The sequence below is a fragment of the Symphalangus syndactylus genome, chromosome 5 (assembly GCF_028878055.3).
Source record: "Symphalangus syndactylus isolate Jambi chromosome 5, NHGRI_mSymSyn1-v2.1_pri, whole genome shotgun sequence".
Lineage (NCBI taxonomy): Eukaryota > Metazoa > Chordata > Mammalia > Primates > Hylobatidae > Symphalangus > Symphalangus syndactylus.
The window spans coordinates 50,349,100-50,366,737 of NC_072427.2; positions in this window are offsets into that span (position 1 = coordinate 50,349,100).

Genomic DNA, 17,638 nt, shown 5'->3' on the forward strand with positions numbered 1-17,638 from the left:
GTAATCCCAGCTACTCGGGAGTCTGAGGCAAGAGAATCCCTTGAACCTGGGAAATGGAAGTTGCAGTGAGCCGAGATCGTGCAGTTGCACTCCAGCCTGGGCAACAAGAGCAAAACCCCGTCTCAAAAAAAAAAAAAAGAAAAGAAAAGAAAATGTGAAATAAATAGTGCGTCCCCCAATATGTTCCTTCTAAATTGGTTTGGCTGTACTAATTATTTAGTTTCTTACATAAATCTTGGAATCTACTTCTCAGTTTCTAAAAAAAAAAAAAAAAATCTGCTGAGGATTCTACTGAATGTGTAGATAAATACATAAGAGTTGACCCTTGGTCAGGGGCAGTGGCTCAAGACTGTAATCTCAGCACTTTGGGAGGCTGACGTGGGTGGATCACGACGTCAGGAGCTCGAGACCAGCCTGAACAAGGGATGGTGAAACCTCGTCTCTACTAAAAATACAAAAATTAGCCGGGCGTGGTGGCAAGCGCCTGTAATCCCAGCTACTCAGGAGGCTGAGGCAGGAGAATCTCTTGAACTTGGGAGGTGGAGGTTGCAGTAAGCCAAGATCGTGCCACTGCACTCCAGCCGGGGTGACAGAACGAGACTCTGTCTCAAGAAAAAAAAGAGTTGATCCTTAATATTCAGCTTTCCAATCCATGAAATTGGTGTATCTTTATATTTATTTAGATTTTTTGAATATCAATCTGATCAGCATTTTCTAATTCCCAGAGCACACATTTTGCACACATTTTGTCAGGTTTATCTCCAAGTATATCATGTTTTTATGCTATTATAAAATACATTTTAACTTCTATACTCAATTTTTCATTATCAGTATAAAGGAAGTCAACTGATTTTCACTCACTCATTTTTACAAACTAAGCAAATCTAGTGGCAGCCATGTGGCATATACATTGCTACTTGTGAGGGATGGATAAATGAAAAACATTTCTCCTTTATTTGAGGCATCTGTCAAGCAGAGATATGAACAAATAGGCAATGCAAATCAGAGGGGTTGTAGTAGGGAATGTGCATTATTCTGTGGAAATCCACAAAATGCATGGGCATACAAACCAAATTTAAATAGTCATAGAAGGAGTCCTGCAGGAAGTAATTTATGATTGAATAAAGTAGCTGAAAACCATGCAAATTAGAATTAGATAAGACAAAAGAAGGATTAGTATTCAGGTAGAGACCAGGGTGTGTCTACAAGTCAACATTTTTGAGACATCACAGGGAGAGTAGCAATTTCAGTACACTGAAGGAAGTTAGAAATCTATGTCAGGGCTAGATTTTTAAGAAATTTTGTTCTGTGTCAATCAGTTAGGATTTTTATAGTTTTCTAAGGTTCTATTCAGCTACTATGGGGTCGACTCAAGAATATAGCTGTTGTAATTGTAAAATGGGAATTTGGGAGTCTTGTGAATTTGAAAGAAAAAAACATTGTGGGGTTGAGGCTCAGACCCTGTACAGGCAAAGAAAAATTAAAAGTGAGGAAAATGAGAGACAACATAAAGTCTGGGAAAAGTGTCCACAAAAAATTTTAGTATTTTCAGGGTAGAAGCTCCTCTTGATTGAGTCATACCTTCCTGCGAAAGATACAAAGTCAGAAAAGAAATCCTCTACCTAGAAAACGACATTTCGGCACCAAGCATAGGTTACTTTCATGCCTTAATTTCACCTTACCAGCATTTCAAAATACCTGCTACACTGTGGTTTGAGGAATGAGACTACTGTGCTCACAGCGCCACCTAGCATCAACAGAAAGGGAGGCCGATGGCAAACAATAACAAGAGGCGGGGAAAAAAAGGTGAGGCCTAGGAACCGGAAACTTAATTTGAGCAGGATTTTTCTTATATTTATTTAAAAACTAAAATATTCGCCGGGCACTGTGGCTCATGCCTGTAATCTCAGCACTTTGGGAGGCCCAGGCGGGCGGATCACTTGAGGCCAGGAGTTCAAGACCAGGCTGCATAACACGGTGAAACCCCGTCTCTACTAAAAATACAAAAATTAGTGGGCATTGGACGGGCGCGGTGGCTCACGCTTGTAATCCCAGCACTTTGGGAGGCCGAGGCGGGCGGATCACGAGGTCAGGAGATCGACCACGGTGAAACCCCGTCTCTACTAAAAAATACAAAAAATTAGCTGGGCGTGGTGGCGGGCGCCTGTAGTCCCACCTACTCGGAGAGGCTGAGGTAGGAGAATGGCGTGAACCCGGGAGGCGGAGCTTGCAGTGAGCCGAGATTGCGCCACTGCACTCCAGCCTGGGCGACAGAGCAAGACTCCGTCTCAAAAAAAAAAAAAAAAAATTAGTGGGCATAGTGGCGGGTTCCTGTAATCCCAGCTACTCGGGAGGCTGAGGCAGGAGAATTGCTTGAACCTAAGAGGTGGAGGTTGCAATGAGCCGAGATCGCGCCACTGCAATCCAGCCTGGGTGATAGAGTGAGACTCTCACTCAAAATAATAAAATAATATTGCTGCAGGGGTCAGTGGTGAAATGCAGTCCATAACCATTCCCAGTAAACACTCAGCGATTCCTGGCCCATGCCCACTTTTCCTGTCAATTAACGCAAGGGTTAAATGTCAAAGTGAATCGCATTATGCTAATTGATTTACAAATACAGATGTATAGGAGTGTGATACCCTGAGCGCAATCATAGTTCGGATGTAACTGTAAAACGATTTCAGCTGACTTTGCAGTGTTGCAGTGTCACATTAAACCCTAAGCTGTTTGTGTTTCCCTATACATCACCCTCCAGGAGCATTACAATTCAGAAGATTAATTTCTCAGACTAAAGCTTTGATGGATTATTATTCCATAAAACGTTTTCTACTCTGATAGAGAAGTCAGGTGCGTTCGTTCATGTCTTCGTGGCGGGGCCGGGACTCCTGGTCCCCCGCGATTCTGAGCGGTGCCTCACAGCCTAGGTCCTCCAACCTCACAGGGCTGCCCGCAGGAATTGCGCCATTGACCGGCGCGGCCAACCAGCTAGTGGTGCGCTGTGGGAAGGTTTCATGACTGAGGGGGAGGACGGCGGCCGGCAGGGGGCAGATCCTGTTGGTGCCTCGCGGGACCGGATGATTTGGTGGTGCCCTTTCCCTCTGCTATTTCCGTTTCCGCGCTTCCAGGGGATCTGTTCCGCTTATGGCGCCCGCTGGGAGTGTCTTATCAGCCGTTTATACCGCGGAAACTTTAACCTGCGTTTTCCTGTAGAAATTTTCCTCTCTAGGTTTCGTATCATTGTCTTGGTTCTTACTCTTGTATTAACTTTATTTTAACCTAAGGTTTCTCCTTCCCAAAAACTGTGGTGTTTCTTTACAACCTCTTTTTATAGTTATATAAACATTGCAAGAACCATGATTTTATATTCTTCCTTTTAAGTATTAATACCTTCAATGTCTTTTTTTTGCATTTGTCTGAAAATTTAAAATATTTTTCAATTTACTGAACTGATTATTGTTTTGTAAATATCGGATACTACTTTAATCATTTGTGTATTGGCCTTAAGATTCTCTATTTTTTTTTTTATTTTTTATTTTTTTTGAGACGGAGTCTCGCTCTGTCGCCCAGGCTGGAGTGCAGTGGAGCGATCTCGGCTCACTGCAAGCTCTGCCTCCCGAGTTCACGCCATTCTCCTGCCTCAGCCTCTCCAAGTAGCTGGGACTACAGGCGCCCGCCACCACGCCTGGCTAATTTTTTTGTATTTTTAGTAGAGACGGGGTTTCACCGTGGTCTCGATCTCCTGACCTCGTGATCCGCCCACCTCGGCCTCCCAAAGTGCTGGGATTACAAGCGTGAGCCACCGCGCCCGGCCAAGATTCTCTATTTATTTTTAACTTTTCCACCAACATACCTTTAATCTGAGAGGTCTTGTAAGGGCTTCAAGGTCAAACTTTCCCCACAGTCTCTATTTTCATTATGAAATACCGTGTTTTAAGAAAAAATGTACAAGGTTGAAAGAAGTTTCTCTACTACGTTTATTTTTTTTTATTTTTTATTTTATTTTATTTTGAGACGGAGTCTCGCTCTGTCATCAGGCTGGAGTGCAGTGGTGCGGTCTCGGCTCACTGCAACCCCCGACTCCCTGGTTCAGGCAGTTCTCCTGCCCCTGACTCCCTGGTTCAGGCAGTTCTCCTGCCCCCGACTCCCTGGTTCAAGCAATTCTGCCTCAGCCTCCCGAGTAGCTGGGATTACAGGCACATGCCACCACGCCCAGCTAATTTTTGTATTTTTAGTAGAGATGGGGTTTCACACATGTTGGCCAGGATGGTCTTGATCTCTTGACTTCGTGATCCAGCCGCCTTGGCCTCCCAAAGTGCTGGGATTACAGGCGTGAGCCACCGCACCCAGCCTCTGCTATGTTTTAAAGCAGTGGCTAGGTCATGCTTTTCTGTGTATCCTTACTCCCTTATTCCGTCACCTCATCCATCACTTTACAACTGATCATGCAATTACAAAATTATTGTACTAATCAGATTAAATGTGTGCCTTCCATTTGAAGAAACAAGGTCTACTAAAGGCTTAGTTTTCCCTAGGACACTGGGAGAATACAGGATCTGGTTTCCAGTGCCACAGTAGTGATCACACAGGAATAAACGGGACACAGGTCAGACAACAGCCAGAAGGACATCTGCCAGTATATGTTTCCTGTGAGATGGACACCTGGTCCCAGGTCAGACACAAGTGTTAGAGCGTCAGCTAGGTAAAAGAAGTAACCTGAAAGAGACACACTGTAAACAACTATGTCCAGCTCCCCTTCATTTCCCATTATTGGAGGGCTGCTAGCTGCTCTGTTACTAGGACCTAGATTTAGTTGGGGCCTCTCAGAACAGGTCAGAATTGACCTATGCACAGTACCTGTGGGAGTCTGGATGAGGGCCATCCACTGAAAGTTAGTGAATCAAAGATTTAAGATTGATCTAAATGCAAATCTCTGTCAAACGACTATACACATAATTGCCTTATTTTATACTTATTGAAAAAATCCTTGTAAAATTATAAAGGCATAAGGTTTACTTGTTATGAAAATGAAGGCAATAATGAATGTAATTCATAAAGGAATTTGCAAATATCTTGAAATTCCAATTTTGATTTTTCCAAATTAGATTTTGATTCAGAGTCATCGATGTCTTCACACCACCCTCTGTGGCATGAACAGAGATGGTAATGAAGCATTTCTTAGAAAACAAGGCTGGACCACTGTCTGTGTGATTTCCACCTCTCTTGCTGACACCATTCTGCATGTTTTGATGTAAGTGATGTTACGAGAAGGAAACAGCAGAAGGTTGCAAAACAAGTGCAAACAATGAAAGCCATGTCATGGCTGCCAACAGGCTAATAGTGATTGTAACAATACTTGACAAAATAATTTTTAAAAATTATTCAAATATGGTAACTAATAACGATACGGAATTATCAAGGGTGCTCCACTTTTTATTTTTTTTTCTGAGACGGAGTCTCGCTTTGTTGTCCAGGCTGGAGTGCAGTGGCATGATCTCGGCTCTCTGCAACCTCCCTGACCCAGGTTCAAGCATTTCTCCTGCCTCAGCCTCCTGAGTAGCTGGGATTACAGGTGGCTGCCACCACACCCAGCTAATTTTTGTATTTTTAGTAGAGATGGGGTTTCACCATGTTGGCCAGGCTGGTCACGAACTCTTGACCTCAGGTGATCCACCCACCTCGGCCTCAATGTGCTGGAATTACAGGCTTGAGCCACTGCGCCCGGCCTAAGGGAGCTCTATTAATGGAGCTGAATCTTTGAAACAAAAACATCTTCCTTCATCAAGGGAGCAAAACTGTCCAGAAAAAAAGTACAGATGAGGTAGAAGGAGCCTGGTCTATGTGTTCATCTTCACGGTGGATTGAGAATAGGGAAACTGGAGAAGAGGCTGAGGGGGAAGTCAGGGCCCACTCCTGTCCTAAAAGCAAAGGGGAGCAAAAGAACCATGTTCATCTTCAGATTCACACATTCTTCACTTTGAAAGAAAAATTAAGTTTATTAGGAAACCATATCAGTGAGGAGTTTTTATTTTTTTGTTTTCTTTTTTTGAGACAATGTCTTATTTTGTTGCCCAGGCTGGAGTGCAGTGGCATATACACAGTTCACTGCATCCTCTACCTCCTGGGCCCTAGTGGTTTTCCTGCCTCAGCCTCCCATGTAGCTGGGACCACAGACATATGCCACCAAGCCCTGCCTATTTTTTTTTTATTTTTTTGTAGAGACATGTCTCACTTTGTTGCCCAGGCTGGTGGGGGAAAGGTTTTAAAGGTTCATTAAATCATTTATGAAATTCAAAATAAAGGCAAATATACTGTTTTGGGTTTTGCCTAGTTCATGTTTGGAACATAGACAAAATAACTTCTGATATTTCAGTCCAGGAGTGATTCAAAGACTGTAACCAAAATCTCAAATGTAGGAGTTAGAGCAGCTCTTGGGAGCTGAGAGCACAGGCATCAGACCTGAAATGGAATGGACAAGGAAAGCCTCTAGGAGGAGGAACATTGGAGGAGATTCTGGAGAGTGCGGAGCAGTGAATCCAGCAAACAGGAGAAAGAGAAGAGGAAAAAATGTGTTTGTGGCACAGGCCAGGGCATGAGAAGGGGACAGTGGATTGGAAGGACTGCTGGGATTAGCAATATGTAAGGAGGGCGGAAGCGGGAAGGGCAGACCACGGAAAGGCTGTGCAGGGGAGAGTGGGCAGGTCAGGAAGTGACATATGGCTGGCCAGCCCACTAAGGAATGCATTGGTTGTGCTGGTAGTTCAAATATCTGAGTCTTGTTCCTTGCAACAGTACCTCCAGGTCAGGAAGAGTGAGGATAGCCTCTGTCTCTGGGGAGGTCCCTGTGCATTATGAGGAATTGGTTCTAGGAAAAAGGAGAGTGAAGAGGAACAGAGAGGACCCTCCAGATCCAGTACCGGCCAACTAAGGGAACTTGGATGCTCCTGTTCATGTCCTTTTCTCCATCGCTCAGACTCGCCCCATCCCACCCTGAGTGCAGGTTCCTTTCCCCTCAGTTATTTTGTGCATCTCAGATGACGACGTGTATTGTGACTTTATTCTATCACATATGACTTTTACATTATACCATAGAAAGAGTTACTTACATAAATTACTTAATGGTGGATTATTCATAGTTAAAATGTCAGCTTAGTAAACAAATGAAATTACACACTTTAGTTTTTCTTCGTTGATCATTTGTGAAGATTAGTGTCTCCTCATTTCATGGATGTCACAACTACATGTTCTTAAGTAAGGTGTATGCTTGCGGTGTTGTGTTTTCCCTGTTAATGTCAGATACTCCAGTGTTCAGCAAACTGTAAACCTATCAACACACATTTGAAAAATCCAGTTGTTTTGTGTTTTATTTCGTGTTTCCTGTCTTTAAAATATTATATCTTTTCTTCTGCTTACTTTAAATTTAATTTGCTCTTCTTTTTCTAGGTTCCTAAGATGGAAACTTAGATGATCATTGGGCATCATCATAGGGTCTACCTGCCACATCAGGTCTTCTTCATTCTGCAAAAGTTTCTCAGTCACCACTTATATTTCATGACTTTGACCCTTGTGAAAATAGCAGTCATATCTTGTGGAATGTCCCACAATATGTATTTGTCTGATGGTTTCTCATAATTAGACTAGAAACGATGTGTAAATTAAACATATTTTTCCAAATTAGAAAACAAGAAAAACTTAATAACATATTAGTTAGAAGTATTAACATAGGGCTGGACGCAGTGGCTTATGCCTATAATCCCAACACTTTGGGAGGTGAAGGTGGGCAGATTAATTGAATCCAGCAATTCAGCAATTCAACACCAATCTGGGCAACATGGCATAACGCTGTTTCTACAAAAAATGCAAAAAATTAGCCAGGCATTGCAGCATATGTCTGCAGTCTCAGCTACTCAGGAGGCTGAGGTGGGAGGATGGCCTGAGCTTGGGAGGTCAAGGCACACTGAGCTGTGATTGTGCCATTGCACTCCAACCCGGGCAAGAGAGTGAGACCATATCTCAACAAAAAAAGAGAGAAAAGAAAAAATAACAGAGAAAAATAATTTTTAAAAATTAGGTAATGACAAATAGGGAATTCCAAATATATTGCTAACAATATTGCTAATGGTCCGTTAAGCTTGACAGTGCTTTTAGAAAACTTGAATAGTGTTAGACTCAGAACAATTGATAATATAAAGAGTTTACATGTACCACACACAGTTTTCCTTATTATTAATCTTAACATTAGTGTGCTATGCTTGTTACGATTAAGAATCAATGTTAAACATTATAATTCACTACTATCCATGCTTTAATCACATGTCCTTAGTTTCACTTAATGTCCATTTTTTGATTCTGGAATCCCATCCAGGATGACACATCACATTTAGATGTCATTTCTCTTTATGCTTAATAAGCTGTTGACACTTCCTTCAACTTTCCTGGTCTTTCATGACATTGACATACTTCATTAGGAAGTTGTCTGATTTTTTTTTTTTTTTGAGAAAGACTCTCGTTCTGTCGCCCAGGCTGGAGTGCAGTGGCATGATCTCGGCTCACTGCAAGCTCCGCCTCCCAGGTTCATGCCATTCTCCTGCCTCAGCCTCCCGAGTAGCTGGGACTACAGGTGCCCACCACCACGCCTGGCTAATTTTTCATATTTTTAGTGGCGATGGGGTTTCACCTGTTAGCCAGGATGGTCTCGATCTTCTGACCTCGTGATCCACCCACCTTGGCCTCCCAAAGTGCTGGGATTACAGGCGTGAGCCACCGTGCCCAGCCATAGGTTTTCAAAAGGAGGACTACACAGGGAAATTGCCATTCTTATCACATCATACCAATGTTACATACTAATAGCATGTCGTATCATGTTGACCTTAATTTGATTACCTGTATGAATTACTTCTTATCAGATTCTTCCACTGTTAAATTGCTATTCGTTACACTTTCTGTGTTGTACTTTTGAAAAGAAGTCATTAGGCTTAGTAAGACGTGGGAAGTCATTTTTCACCTCCTTATGGGAAGAGTTTCTGCAAAAATAATGTGGAATCCTTCAACATGTGAAATGTGTCGGTTTTTTCTCCATTTGTTTTATATTTTTTTCACTCATTTATATCACTATGCAAACATGGATATTTATTTTACACTTAAATTTTACTAGTTTATTTTTTTGTTCAAAATTTTCTACTCTTGGCCATTGGAAGGTCTTTTAATTGGTTCTTATATCATTTTCAGATACACACTCCTAGTATAATGGCATGAATCCATTTATGAGGCTAAAGCACTCAAGGCCTAATTACCTTTTAACAGCCCCACCTCTTAATACTGCTACAGTGGCAATTAGTTCCCACATCAGTTTTGTAGGGGACAAAAATTCAAACCATAGCAGGAACATAACAAAACCATATTTAAAAACAATAATGCATTTATTTCTGCAAAAATTGGCCATAAAGGGCCACCTTTATATGTGATCATGTAGATCACCATCTACATGATAAGAAAGACAAATGGAGAATTAATTGGATAGAGAACTGTTGTGAATTAAAGTGTTAGGTTTGGAATACAACTTTTTGGGTTCATTGCTCATATTTCTTAGAATAGAAATTCTCAATGTACAACTTTAACTCTGAAGAAAGCTACCCATCCAACGAAGACGTAACAAAGTGACTGTTTGCCATTTCTATCTTCCTTCTCAATAGATTTATTGAAACATAGCATATACATCACCTCTCCACATTTGTTGTATTTTTGTTATTTCTAGTTCATTCTTGAGGTTTCTCTTTAACACAGTGACTATTAATTCTAGCCCAGTTGGCCGGGAGTGGTGGCTCACACCTGTAATCCCAGCACTTGAGGTTGAGATGGGTGGAACGCCTGAGCTCAGGAGTTCAAGACCTTTGGGCAACATGGTGACACCCCATCTCTACTAAAAATACAAATTTAGCTGGGCGTGGTGATGGGCACCTGTAGTCCCATCACCATACTCAGGAGGCTGAGAGAGGAGAATCATTTGAACTTGGAAAGCAGAGGTTGCAGTCAGCCGAGATTGTGCCACTGCACTCCACCCTGGGTGACAGAATGAGACTCCATCGCAAAAAAAAAAAAAAAAAGTTTCTAGTGCTGATCGAGAGGCCTCTAGAAGATTTGGTCATGGATGTATACATTGTGCCTTTCAGGGTACACTTTTTTAAATCTTATTTTACAACCAAATACATAATTATCTGATTTGTCAGTGGTTTTATTCTCCATTGTGAAATGTAAAGTAATGATGCAACTTATAATCGATGTAAATAATTTATTTTGCAATTACTATTTATGTCAGTATCAGCAAATACTACATTCATTTGTATAGACGATATTAATCTACAGCTTTTATGGATTATTAGTTCATTTAATCCTCACAGCATCTCAAGAGGTCGGCACTAATTTTATTCCCAATCCCTTAGTGAATTTGATCTAAAGCCCTACAAGAAAGGAATGGATGAAACTTGAGTATGACTGAGTCTATCTTTGAAGTCTTTACTTACATCAAGTGTTTAGAATATCTTTTTTTGTATGGAAAATACATTTTAGGGCCAGATTAAGAAATGTTACTCTAGGGCCAGGCGCGGTGGCTCATGCCTGTAATACCAGCATTTTGGGAGGCCGAGGCGGGCAGATCACCTGAGGTCAGGAGTTTGAGACCAGCCTGGTCAATGTGGCAAAATACCATCTCTACTAAAAATACAAAAAAATGATCCAGGCGTGCTGGCAGGCACCTGTAATCCCAGCTACTCAGGAGGCTGAGGCAGGAGAATTGCTTGAACTCAGGAGGAGGAGGTTGCAGTGAGCCAAGACTGTACCATTGCACTCCAGCCTGGGAAACAGAGTGAGACTCTGTCTCAAAAAAAAAAAAAAAAACATTATTCTACCCCATGAAGTCATGTTCCCTAATTAGATGTAAATCCTGTGTTAAATTGATTTAATATTTAAGATTTTAAATATTAAAAATAAGAATGATTTTATGTGTAATGTGAGGTTATAGATCAGGTTTTATTTTTCCCTGTAGATATATTTCTTGAAATATTTATTGAAAAATCCACATTTCCTCAATTAATCTTATAAATTATTTGTGTATATATGCATGTGTCTGATTTGCTCTCTCCCTTTTTTTTCCATTGGTTTATTTCTCTGTGAAAATATCACACTATTTTAGTAAGAAACTTCATTTAACACAATAATTTTCTCTCTAGGGCCTTCTCTTAGCCCAGTGTGCTATTATGTAAAGAAGAAAGAGCAAAAACCTCTATGCCTTGAACCTACACCAATATTCTCAGTTGTCCCTTGAATAAAGAGGAGAATTTAGAACTCACTATTACTGATGACACTTATGTCTTTAACGTTCTTGTGAATCTTAGGCAACCCCCCCAACATCACTCCCTGCTTTATTTGCTTAGTTCATTCTTGGTGGATTTTATGAGATGTCAACACTCCTCATTAGGATTTCCTCCTTCTGAAGCCTTTGGCATTTTCTACACACCCAGCAACCGCCAGAGGTGGCAGAAACCCCTGGAGACATCCTTCTTGCACAAGCGCAGTTGTACCATGAATGCGGTCCTCCTGCTGCAGACCACGCCCACCAAGGGCGGGCACAGCCACTGCAGCTGAGCTCAGAGCCTTCTGTGGGGTCTGCAGTGGCAAGGCCAGCTGCCCCCTGGCTTTCCTCTGGAGCTGTTTGAGGAATGCGATTCTTTTGCATAAGAAAGGCTTTTCTCTCCAGTCATTCTGCTTGCTGATCAAGAACACTTAACAGCTTCAGGCTTTCCTGGTAATATTCATTCTTGCTTTTGTGTTTTTCTTTTAAGGTCCAAATATCTTTAATACTTGTATGCAGTTTTCTTTTCTATAATTTCACATAAACGTCATCTAAAACCAACTTCGCATGTTCGCATTCTGTATTAACAACTTTCGTTTTCGTATTTAAAAATACATTCATAATCATTTTTTCAAAATATCTTGTCAGTTATTTTCATCTTTTCCATCATCATTCTTTACCAGTGCAATGGAAATATAACTTTTATTAGGAAAAGCAGATGTCACGCGCTTTTTAGTGTTGTCGAGAAATTTCCTATGAAACATCTCTGGTTGAAAAGGAGAGGAACAAGATTTTATGTGAGGCACGAGATGAAATATGCTCAGAATTGCATGCTTTAATAAAGGCTGTGATTATTTGCATTATGTTGTTTAGCTTGTTCTAATTGTAAAAGGTGGACAAAGAATTAATTTGTGTAGACAGAACATTGCGACTCCCATTCTAAATGTAGAGACAGTCACTCTGCACTGCACAAATAGGAATGTCGTCATGTTGTTTGCTTTTCTCCTTACCCAAAAACTGTAGACATTAGCTGGAGTCTTTGATTTGTTTTCCCAACTTGCTTTTGTAATTGTCGGCATGATGTTTGAACAGATAACCAATAATATAGATAGATATTTTTTTCTTACTATTCGATGAATGATTGATATTTTGGTTTTTTTATGTTTTCAGTGAATCAAAAATATCATTCAGAAAATGTTGTCATCCATATCCAGGTAGCACATAGTTTTATAATCTGATCTTGTAATAAGGAAATTACAGTCCTTATTGATTTTCTATTATTAGTTAGCGTTTTTTAAGTTTTCATGCTTGTATTTGGGAATTTTTTTTTTTTTACTCTGTCAATAATTTAACACCTTTGTATTGGTCATCTTCTGGGTTGATGTCTATTGTTTAGACTGAAGCTTTGACACTCCTCTGAGGTAGTTTTTATGTGAATTTGTAACCACCCAAGGGATTCACCTTGCCAGCTGTCTGGACAGAGCCGATTTATCAAGACAAGGGAACTGTAATAGAGAAACAACAATTCACCCAGAGCCAGCTGTGCAGGAGACCATAGTTTTATTATTACTCAAATCAATCTGCCTGTAGGGGGATCAGGGGTTTTTAAGAATAATTTGGTGGGTAGGGGGTCGGAAAGTGGGGAGTGCTGATTGATCATGTTGGAGATGAAATCATAGGGAGTGGAAGCTGTCCTCTTGCGCTGAGTCAGTTCCCCGGTTGGGGCCATAAGATCAGATGAGTCAGTTTATTGATCTGGGTGGTATCAGCTGATCCATCGAGAGCAGGACATGCAATATATCTCAAGCACTGGCTGAGCTTAGGTTTCACAATAGTGATGTTATCCCCAGGAGCAGTTTGAGGCGGTTTAGAGTCCTGCAGTCTCCAGCTGGATGAATCCTAAACCGTAATTTCTAATCTTGTAGCTGATTTGTTATTCCTACAAAGGTATGATGGAGGGGTGTTGTTTTGGGAAAGGGCTGTTACTGTCTTTGTTTAAAAGCTAAACTATAAACTGAATTCCTGCTGATGTTCATGGGGAATGAACAAGGGCAGCCTGGAGGCTAGAAGCAAGATGGAGTTGGTTAGGTCAGATCTCTTTCACTGTAATAATTTTCTCAGTTACGATTTTTTGCAAAGGTGGTTTCACATCGATGGCTTAGTGTCCTGGGTAGTGAAAATGGAATTCCTCAACCTGAACTGAATATGGATTTCCTCCTGAAGAAACAATTTAGGGTTCCAAAAAGTAAACCAGGAGCCAGGCACAATGGTCACACCTGTAATCCCAGCACTTTGGGAGGCTGAGGTGGGTGGATCACAAGGCCAGGAGTTTGATACTAGCCTGGACAACATGGTGAAACCCTACTTAAAAAAAAATACAAAAATTAGCCAGGCCTGCTGGTATGTGCCTGTAATCCCAGCTACACGGGAGGCTGAGGCAGGAGAATTGCTTGAACTTGGGAGGCTGAGGTTGCAGTGAGCCAACATCGAGCTACTGCACTCCAGCCTGGGTGACAGAGAAGGACTCTGTGGGGTATGATGAGATTTCTCTTCAAATAGCCTGATCAATCCTTTATTCTTTAATTCATAGTAACCCCTACCCCCACCCCCACCCCCTTTTCCTTTTTCTCTTTTTTCTTTCTGCCTTTGTTGCATGCCTGGACATGCCACAGTACCAGGCTTATCAGTACCAGCTCACATTCCTTTCCTTATTTGGAAAGGAGACTAGCTCTCTAGCTCATTGCAGACACCCCTTCCCCTTTTCCCCTCTCTCCCTTATATGCCCACCTTATCTAAAGAAAGTTCAAATGTCTAGCCAACCAGGATTAGTTCAGACTGTGCAACCTGACCTCCGCCAATGGGGAAAGGGTACAGGGGCGGGACTTGGGTCAGGAATAAAGACTCTTGTGCCCCTTTGTTTTGGTGTGCTTTCATGGCGACTGGCCAAGGAGAAGCACCCCTCTGCGCAGAAGTAAAATTGCTTTGCTAAGAATCCTTTGTTTAAGTGTTCAATCTCCCTCAGGATTTTGAGCATTATTCCCAACCATTCAATCAAAAAAAAAAAAAAAAAAGTAGACCAGGATTGATTTAGGGCCTGTATTATAAATTGTACAAATGCCAACAGGACTGTATTGAGAGGAACACATTCTCCAGTGAAGGAAGCATTCCTGCAGGATGAGTCCCTGAGACTCACTAGCAAATTTCATACAAGTAATGAAATCCTCAGTCTAATGGAATAAAAACAATTCCGGGGGCATTTGTTAAAGATGTATAAGATGTGAGAAACCAACAGATTAACAGCATTGATACTTTATGGATATTTTTATTCCAAATTAATAGATGTGTTACAGGAAAAGTGTCCTGATCCAGACCCCAAGAGAGGGTCATTGATGTTCAGGGCCAGTCTGCAGAGTAAAGTGAAAGCAAGCTTACCAAGAAAGTAAAGCAAAAGAAGAATGGTTACTCCATAGACAGAGCAGCCTTGTAGGCTGCTGGATTCCCATTTTTATGGTTATTTATTGATTATATGCTAAACCAAGGGTGGATTATCCATGCCTCCCCTTTTTAGACCATATAAAGTAACTTTCTGATGTTGCCATGGCATTTGTAAACTGTCATGGCACTGGAGGGATGTAGCACTGAGGACAACCAGAGGTCACTCTCATCCCCATCATGGTTTTGGTGGGTTTTAGCCAGCCTCTTTACTGCAGCCTGTTTTATCAGCAAGATCTTTATGACCTGTATCTTGTGCCAGTCTCCTGATGTGACTTAAAATACCTTAACCGTCTGGGAATGCAGCCCAGTAGGTCTCATCCTCATTTTACCCAGCCCTATTCAAGATGGAGTTGCTCTGGTTCACATGCCTCTGACAGATGGACATTTGTTTGCCAAGCAATGCTGAAATCAGGGGCTCTGGATTTCAGTCCTCCATACAGAGAATGTCAAGGGCAGACCTTAATAAAAATAAATAAATGAATAATCAAATTTTTAAAATTACCTCTTTCATTCTTTTATTGTATTATGATCTGACACCATTAACTTTAATATTCTTGCATATGGAGAGCAACTTGATACAAACTGTGGTATTTATTTAGTGAAGAAAAGAGACAAGATGATTCCTAAATTTAAAGGAAACTGGAAGTTTTGTGGGAAACAAATGGAGGAGATAAGACTTACCAGTTTCTACTTATTTTAATGAGAATTGTGTTGTTCATTTATAAATACAAAGCTCCATTTAAATTACAGATGCTTTTGATTTATGATGAGGTTACTTCCAGATAAACCCATCACAAGTTAAAAATGTCATCTGTCAAAAATGCATTGAATACACCTAGCTTACTTAAAATCATAGCCTAGCCTATCCACCTTAAATGTGCTCAAAACACTTATATTAGCCTAACGTTTGGGAAAATCATCCACACAAAGCCTATTTTATCATAAAGTGTTGAATATCTCATGCAATTTATTGAATACTGTACTGAAACAGAAAAACAGAAAGATTGGACACTCAAAGTATAGTTTCCATTAATGTGTATTGCTTTTGTTTAATTTAAAAATTTTAAGTTGAATCATAGCAAGTGAGGAAGCCCGTATATTATAAGATGTAATAAGTTTACCAGCCACAAATAACAACAAATCATAGGAAATGCAGGGATTGGGTTGAGGTGAGGTGGTTCAACCTATTATACCCATTTCCTTCATCTCTAATGGGCTGCCCTTCATCCTTGGTGTTGTTGCAGGGTGGCTGTGCAGTACAAAGGCACATGAATTGCTTGAACCTGGGAGGTGGAGGTTGCACTGAGCTGAGATTGTGCCACTGCACTCTAGCCTGGGCAACAGAGTGGGACTCTATCTCAAAAACATAAATAAAAGGATAATATCTCTGTCAAAGTACAGTGATGCATTGCTTAATCATGGAAATACCTTCTGAGAAATGCATTGTTTGGTGATTTCATCAGTGTGCAAACATGGAGAGCATTACACAAACCTAGAAGGCATAGCCTACTACACATCCAGGCTACATGGTACTTACTATTGCTCCCAAGCTATAAGCCTATAAGCATGTGACTGTCCTGAATACTACAGGCAATTGTAACACAATTATAAGTATTTAAACATATAACCTATCTAAACATAGAAAATGTAAAAATATGGTATAAAACAAAAAATATCGTTCACTTGTATAGGGCAGTTGCCATGCCTGGAGCTTGCAGGACTGGAAGTTCTTCTCGGTGAGTCAGTGAGTGAGTGGTGAGTGAATGTGAAGACCTAGGACATTACTGTATGCTACTGCAGACTTTAGAAACACTGTAAACTAAGGCTACACTTAATTCATTAAAAACTAAAGTAATTGTGCTATGACATTGTGACAGCTTTGACATCTCTAGGTGATAGGAAGTTCTCAGGTAAATTATAATCTTATGAGAGTACCCTCCTATATGTTGTCTTTCCTTGACAGAATAAAATATCATTTTGAGAGGCATGACTAATAAACACATAAGAGTCGATTTAATATTTATTTTAAAAGCCCTTCCATAGTTATAAAAGCATAAGTTTTAGTCACATCAAAATGTAAACAATCTTGAAATTAATTCATAAGTAAATTAATAGATATCTTGAAATTGTGCTTATGATTGTTCTAAACCACACTTTAATGCAGAATCTTGGATATCTTAATCACACTGTGTGGCATGAAGACTGATGGCAATAAAACATATCTTAAAAAAGAGGCTGCAGCATTTTCTGTGCAATTTGCACCATTCCTGTTCACACCTGTTCTGTAAGTGTTACTGCAGGCGATCCTATAAGAAATGACAGTGGGTTTCAGCACAAGTTCATGTAAACAATGAAAAGCATGTCATGGCTACCACTAGGCTAACAGCTATTGTAATAAAATTTGAAAAAAAAATAGACTAGAAATGATGAAATATGACAATAACGTTGGAAATATTTATCAAGGGAGCCATATTAATGTGAGTGAATTTTAGAGAACAAAATACTTTTCCTAGGTCTGCAAGGACAAAACTGTCCAGAGGGACAGATGAGGTAGAAGCAGCATGAGAGGGGCTCTGCAGTGGATTGAAGGTGGGGAGGCTGGCAAAAAGGCTGGGCAGAATCAGGGCTCACATCCTGACCTGAGAACAGAAGAGAGCACAAGAAACAGGTTCATCTTCAGGTACAAATCCTCTTCAGATTGAAAGAGAGATGGAGTGTCTAGGGAAGTAGGCAAGCATTTGGGTAAGGAGAGTCACTGTTTCATTAGTGAAACACAACAAAAAAATGAAATGTTCT